The following is a 6,350-nucleotide window of genomic DNA, read 5'->3' as shown; positions in this document are numbered from 1 at the left end:
AACATACAAGCACCATACAGATAGCACCCCAGGTCCAGAAGTGTACCCAGTGCCTCAGCACTGTGAGCTAGCAATGCTAAACACTGGGCTACTGTGCATGCTAATTTCTAGGCATCAGGTGATCAATCAGGTAGTGTTTCTCAGATAAAAGGACACCAGTAATTTAGTATGAGATTCAAATTGACCTCAGAACAAAATATAACTTATGTTATATAACTTATATAGAACTTACTACAGCATAACTGTCTTATTTGGCTCTTGTAGAAAATATTAACAGCATGCCTATTAAACATACAGTATCTAGCAATCAGCAATCAAAATAAAAACATTTCCAAACATGGAAACTGCCCAGTTAATGAAGCATTTCAAAGACATTAATCTATTCAATAATTACAGTTTTAAGTAGATAACAGATTTATATTCAGATTACGAAAGCATCATAACAACGGCTGCTTGTGTAAGGAATCCATGAATACCACTGTACATGAGAATTCCACACCTATTTGTAATCAATACACAAAATCCTATTGAATTTCAGGTACTTGTTTATTCAGCATTGCTTGACTCCGCGGACTCCTTGTTGTTTCAATATTCTAGCAATAGGACTAATCGCCAATACAGTGCCGTTGTAATCTATTCCTTCTGCCAGCAGAGGACGGTATTCGCACAGCCAGTTCAGGATAAGATACGGTCCTCGCAGTTCACAGTACAACTGGCCAAAGCCGTATTCGGAATATGCTCTCGATAACCTCGTTTAGTTTAAGTACGGCCATATTTCATATCAACCCACAGATGCATTGCATAAACACTAGAATTCTGGTTGTACTTAAATTGACCTTATACGTTTTGGATTATGTTTAACCTTCTTCAATTTCTTCAACCATATTTTGAGATGATTACGTTTACAGAAGCAAATATTATTCAGTGCTTTTTCTTCACTCCTTTAATCAAACCCACATTTCTATAAGGAGGGCCATTGTGAAACTCCCCAAAGTGAGCTGAATTAATCTTTCATTCTTCACACCTGCGAAGTCATTCCTTCATTGTGTAATATGAAGGCCTTTCATTATTCACATATACTACAACATCTGAAAATAATGGGTCTTGAAATAGTTGAATGAAAGAAAATCCTGAATAACTCCTCCAAATGCGTGTTACACTTTCATCAAGTACACACACTTTGAATGTGATGAACTATAAAAAGTTATTTTAACCATACCCAATGGAGCTCAGGAGTGCGATTGCATACACAATCATGTTTTCAGTGTTTGGACATCAGCCGTACATCAGAACAATCATTTCACTAACACAGCTCCGTGTTGAGTGACTTCCCTCCAAGAACACAAAGTCACTTTCCCTTAGCAATTATTGCATGGACTTTGATTATCTGCCTTCTGCATCAAGCCCTGTATTATATACGGTACAAAGCCAAGCTTTGGGATAGTGCTTTGTTTGGATCCTTGTCTTGATCCTTTTGGATCCCAGGCTGCTCATTTGCAAATGAGTTTTGACATTAATTATAGTGACTATAGCAATGAGCTGGCACTGTGGTTCACAGAGCTGGGGTCCTGGGTTCAATTCCTGGGGTGCAGTCTGGATGGAATTGTATGTTCTCCCTTCATTTGTGTGGATTTCTTCCAGGTGCTCCAGTTTCTTCCCACAGTCCAAAGACATACAGTACTAGTAGGTTAAGGTGGAACTACAGTCCCAATTTTGCAGACACAAAAGTATTTAATTTCAGTCACAAAATAAAATCATTGACATTATAGAAAAACTTTACAAACTCAAAATTGAGCACAAAATCATGAATTTTGTGAAAGGACTGTAAGTTACGCCATGTTGTAACAAATTCGCATTCAAGTTCCACACAAATTGCGATGTGATGCAGCCCTTCCTGCTCACTAATCACTGTAATGACTAATGCAATGTGATGTAGGAGAGAAAGGGTATAGGTTATGCAGCAAACATTTCACTGCAAAAAACGTTCCATTCCAAGGTTCTTTATGCAGAGTTAACAATGTAATATTATTTATTGGCAAAAACGTAAAAAAGTTGAGAGCAATATTTCCATTGGATTAAACGAGATGTATTCACAAGCCTGCTCCTTTACAATGTCACAGTGCCACAACAGATTATAGGAAGTTTTGCTGCCTCGTTCTGAATCGCAGAACATGGTAATTCTTTAACCTTGAAATGTAGTCTATTTTGTGATGTAATGATGCAATGTCCCTTTACTGAGAGCCAGCAATCAACGGATGTGTCTGATCGTGAATGGTTTTCCCTGTTGTTTGTTGTATTACTTGGTGTTGCATTTTAAGCTGTGCATGAGGCAGGACCCGGAGGCTGCTGCTTCTGCTGGTGCTTCTGCTGGGATTGAGGAAGAGCTGAGCGCCATGTAAGGCAAAGACACTGCGTTCCACTTTATCAGGTGCCTGGAGTGTAAGAGCTGCAGATAATATTGAGTCACATTAATCCCAACATATTTCAAATATTATGAAAATTAAATAAATTAAATCAAATAACTTTCATTAAAAAAATCAATCACTCTTTACCTTGCTTTTTCAGTTGTTTTTAAGGAAAATTGATGCCGAGAATGTGTGAATACTGCTTTTTGATGGTTCCAAGACCAATGTGACCTGTTCTATTGCCTGCTAATTGTACGTTCCAGGTTGAAAAATTATTTTTAGGAGGTCAAGGTGTATGAATGATAAGAGAAAAACTGAAATAACCACAGCTACGCAAACACCAGTCCACCAAAAAAAAATCATTTAATTAAAATAAGGTAACATTTTTTTTTCATCATCATACGGATGAACTGTGCTAAATGTGTTTCTAAAAAGAAAAAGCAGGACGTGAGACGTGAGCCAAGATCATGACTGTTTTGCTCTTCTTCACATCAGTTTTCATCTGCGAGGAGGAGGAGGGCGGCTCCTGATGTGCTGACACTTGGGGATGTGCCTCTGTGCCGGCCTGGGGGCAAAGCGCCGGCCGCAGTGAGGGCAGGGCACGTAGTCGGGGTTTGGATTCGCGGGGGGCTGGGGCAGGTTCACAACTTTCCCTCCTTGCGTGATCACCTGCTGCACCTCCCTGGCCTGTTTGATGCTCCGAATGAAATCCTCGTGCTTCTGCCTCCAGTTGTTCTTTCTCAGCTGGGAACAGGAAATGAAACCAATAAAACAGCTTCCAGAAAAAGTCCAGACCAGCACTGCGTACACAGTCTGGTCGCAAACCATTCACAAGGCAAGAAAATATCAATACAGTAATAACGTAGCTTTCTGGGGCCACCTTTCAGGTCATTGGGTAGAGAGTACAATTTACGTAGTTATGGTTTTGTTTCCTGTGAGTGCTATTTGCTTGATATGTAGATTTTTACAACAGAATTCAGAAGTCACTAAGACACATTTATTCTGTCTGGCAAATGTGCCTTTGCGGCAGTTTTTCAGAAGAGTACTTCATAAAACACTTATTTATTGTTTACATTGATTTATAAGCTGAGTCTGACTCTAGGAGAAAAAAAGGGAAGCTTGGAAAGAGTTTAAGGATAGCCCTTACCACGATTGGCGGTTTAACCTTCTTCTTATGGATGTATGTCTCCAGTTCTGTTCCCTTGGCCCTGTGCTTGAAAGAGTCAAAAACCTTCCTCTTTGAATTCTGAAGCTTCTTGCAGATCTTGCTGTGTTTCTCCAGCCTCTCTACAGCAAACTTCCCGTGACACAGTTCACAGGGCACCAGCTGAGGGTTTCCACTCTGGCTATTCTCATATGGAAATTGCTCAGCGGTAGGGCACATCAGACTTGTAGGGGACAAATATCTGTTTTCCACTGACAGAGTTTGTTCATCCAGACATGTGGTGTTATTTCTGAAGTGGCCCTGCGCGGCCTGTGCCGCTGACACGTCACTTTCAGGGAGCCTTGCTTTCTTGAGATACTTTCTCCTTCCACAGGGGACGTCTTCTAGCCCACGGCTGCAAGGGCTCACTTGACGTCTCTCCTGATGGGAAAGCGCAGAGGGAAAGTGCGATTCTGCGCATCCGCCATCTTCCATTGGAGAACCATAATCAAGGTTGTCTCCTCTGATAGGAAGGGCTTTCCTTGGAGTGAAGGCTTTTTGCTTCTCCATTCTGCAGGTCAGAAGAGGCACGGCCTTAGAGCGGTGGTTGGCCCATGGTCCTCTGGGGCAAAGCTCGCTCTGCCTCGCCTCTATTTTCCCTTCCGGCCACCTCTCTGGAGTCTTCCATCTCTCTCGGAACCATCCTCAGCTCCTCCTGAGCTCTGAAGAGCTTCGCCTGCATCATGGCCTCCTTCTGGCGAATCTCGTCCTTCATCATGGCCTCCTTCCGGCGCATCTCATCCTGCAGGCTGGCCTCCCTCCGGCGATGCTCCTCCTTCAGCGCGGCCTCTGCCTCGGCCACTTTTCGTAGCTCCTCTTGCAACTGAAAGTGCTCCTTCCCATTGGCATGAGAAGGGCATTGCCCTGGAGGGGTCGCCACCATGGGGAGGACAGTCCTGTCCTTAGGTTTGCGTACTCTTGAGCCCCTCCTGCCCGGCCTCTCGCAGGGCCTCTCATGACCATCCTGAGGCGGGGTGGGGGCAAACAAGGAATCACTCTGTGCGTCCGGGCGGTCCACAGCCCGAACCTCACCAGGGCCGGAGACTTTCCTGTTACCCATAGGCTTCAGGGGGTAAGACCGATCATACCCCACAATGTTCTTCTCGGGGCCCTGTTGGGCTTGGAAGCGATAGCTGTTCCCCATCTTCTTCTCTGCAGCGTATTTGACATATTGGAAACATTTTCTCATCTTCTGTAGAGCTGCCTCCTGCCGCCGATTGTACATGGCGATCATTTTTTTCTCCTTTTCCTGCATCAGTTTCTCTTGGAAGGTGGCCTTCAGAAGCTGTATCTTGGGAGGCGGGCAGTACGTGGAGATCAGATCCTGTTGCCTTAAGGGCGCGGGTCGATTCGAGTCTGTGTCCTTCGGGGAGGGGGACAGAGCACCAGGCTTAGGACTGGGCTCCATTGGCAAATGAGATATGAGCTTTGTTTCCCAGGTATCTGGAAAAGGCAAAAATGGCAAATAAATGATATCCTGCACAGTCTAGTATGGTCTAATAGAAAAGAATAAAAAAAAACAATTCAGGAAATACACAACTTTTTAATATTAAACCTAATGGTGTTGAATGCTGCATGCTGACTCAGTAGGAGACAGATCCTAAACATAAACATTATAATAAACATTTGTTTCCCAAATAACATTCTCAATGTTCAGAATGCTTAAAGTCATGAGCTTTTTTAAAAATGTTTAACTGAAACCTGGAAATGTGCTATTTCATTTCAAAGCTTGTATTATATCTATGATATAAATGTTTTTTTATATAAAATTAACCCATTATGCAACAGGGGTTTGAGCAAAAGTCACTGTGAATAAGGGAATTTATCAATATTAATTAGCCGTTTCACTACATTATAGATAGCTGAAGGATTATGATACAGTATATCGATTTCGCTACAAATTGACAAGCATATTTGATGACACTTACCAAACAAGTTTTAAACAGCGGAGAAATAGTTCACCACGACGATAGCAATGCAATGTTTGACTGCATCTCCCTATGTGATATATCTGTATTTGGGTATATACAGATCACGTAATTCAGGGAGCACTGTTACGTCAGGTCACCAACCATTATTACGACGCTCATATGTCATAGAGCTCCTTAGGATGTTTGTATAATCTTTATCCAAATTTTCATATGGCCGCAGTTACGGCGTTTATTTTACAGTTAATGTAACAGGGTGTCATTATATTTTTCTGTCTTTATGGTGGCAGACCACTTAAATAAATCTGAGTAGGCGGTTTCTACAAGTGGGTCAGATAAAATATTAAATATACAGTAAAAGCTCACACCTATTCATACCCTTTATGTACTGTATATCTACAATTACGTATACTACGTATACAGTTATCGTATACTATAATACGATAACTACCATTACAAAATGTCTCCCTTTTGATTTGAAGTGGTTCTTTTAAATAAGTAAATTGCAATCACTTAGCCTACATCTGAGCTCCTAATTCATCGCGACGACGGACTGAGACTCCAGTTGGATTTGTGAGAAGTAAAGGGGTGTGCCTGTTTTAAAACCGATTCATACGTCTTAAACACATGGACATAGATAGCAGTCTGTGTTATATAATTTATCTTTTTATTTTATTTAAATTTAAGTATCACATACACATTTTCAAAGTAACTGTACCCCTTTTAATTATGATCCCCATCGCTCACAGCTCCGAAGGTGAGACGAGGGCTACTTCAGATGGGATTTCCAATATTTCTCTCTTAGCTTGTATA

This window comes from Lepisosteus oculatus, unplaced genomic scaffold (genome assembly GCF_040954835.1).
Source record: "Lepisosteus oculatus isolate fLepOcu1 unplaced genomic scaffold, fLepOcu1.hap2 HAP2_SCAFFOLD_56, whole genome shotgun sequence".
NCBI lineage: Eukaryota > Metazoa > Chordata > Actinopteri > Semionotiformes > Lepisosteidae > Lepisosteus > Lepisosteus oculatus.
This window is presented reverse-complemented; position numbering follows the sequence as displayed.